The sequence below is a fragment of the Chaetura pelagica genome, unplaced genomic scaffold (assembly GCF_000747805.2).
Source record: "Chaetura pelagica isolate M959 unplaced genomic scaffold, ChaPel_1.0 scaffold1560, whole genome shotgun sequence".
Classification (NCBI taxonomy): Eukaryota; Metazoa; Chordata; class Aves; order Apodiformes; family Apodidae; genus Chaetura; species Chaetura pelagica.
This window is the reverse complement of record NW_009951747.1, coordinates 50062-50637: the sequence shown is the minus strand read 5'-3', so window position 1 is coordinate 50637 and position 576 is coordinate 50062.

Genomic DNA, 576 nt, shown 5'->3' with positions numbered 1-576 from the left:
GCCCCTTCTAGTTGGTGTCCCCAAGGGGAGCCCAGAGGCTCTGGGATAGAAGAGCAGTGGCTGCCAGTTCCCTTCAGCATTCCCCAGGGTCTGGGCTGGGGTCTGGGCTGGGATCTGGGCTGGGATCTGGGCTGGGATCTGGGCTGGGGTCTGGGCTGGGGTCTGGGCTGGATTTTCTGCTTCCTCTGCTCCAGGAGTGATCAAGGGGAGAGGAGCAGGACGAGGTGTCAGGGGTTGAGTCAAACCAGGACAGGACAGACAGTCCTGGCTGCAGGAGCCCAGACCTGGGGGGACCCACACAAAGCCACCCCAGCCCTTGGCCACTGCAGGACACCCCCAGGGGACAGGGCAGGTGCCAGGAGCTCCAGGAGTGACACCACCAGCACCAGAATGGCCCTGGGATACCCCAGATGGGCCTTTGCCAACCTGCTCCCCCAGCACAGCAGGTCCATTCAGGGCTGTTCCAACACCTGGTCTGAACAAACCCCTCAGGGACCCCCCTGCCCCCTCACCCAGCCCTGCTGGGTCACCCTCCCCAGAGCAGCAGCTGCCCCACAGGGTGCTGGGGCCCCCCAT